Raw genomic sequence first — 698 nt, forward strand, 5'->3', positions numbered from 1 at the left:
CCCCCCGGCAAGAACTCTACTATGGCTGTACCTAATATGTACCATCAAGCACATGTTCACACAAGGGCATGGACAGTGTTTAGCTTAGGTAAGAGTATTAGGAATTCATCTACAGCCGGAGATGCACGATCCACTCAGGTCAGTTTCTGAGTTCTTTGCAAGCAAGAGGCCAGAGGCTGGGGTGCTGGACACAGTTATCTGGCCGACTTTGTTTTGGCTTTCCTCCTGCTGAGCCACAGACAGCGTGACACCATCTGGAAAAAAAAAAGCTAAAGATAAACGACTGTCAAAAGTAAGAGCAGTAAAACTATGGCTAACAGTAGTAGGAGGGGAGACAAGTAATGGAACTGCATTTTGTGTACGAGTGGAGTATAGTTACACCTGGGGGAAGTCTACATTCTCTTTACCTTCTCAAAGGACGCAGTATTCCTTTTCAGTAGCCCTAAAGCTGCAACAAGCATTAAATGTGTGCAAAGCATTAAGTGCTGGGGACTGATGTGCCATGTGTGGTCTTCTTTTACAATGTATTTATTTAACATATTTATATTTATTTAAATTTTTGCAAGACGGTATCAGCTCTCAGTGGTATGGACACAGAGCTGCCAAAGCCTGTTTTTCTTAAGAACAAAAAAATACTTCTTGTGTTTGTTTGTTGACTATATTTTAAAATAACTGGACAAGGAAAAGCTATACTGCAT

The sequence above is a fragment of the Crocodylus porosus genome, unplaced genomic scaffold (genome assembly GCF_001723895.1).
Source record: "Crocodylus porosus isolate Cpor-Errol unplaced genomic scaffold, CroPor_comp1, whole genome shotgun sequence".
NCBI lineage: Eukaryota > Metazoa > Chordata > Crocodylia > Crocodylidae > Crocodylus > Crocodylus porosus.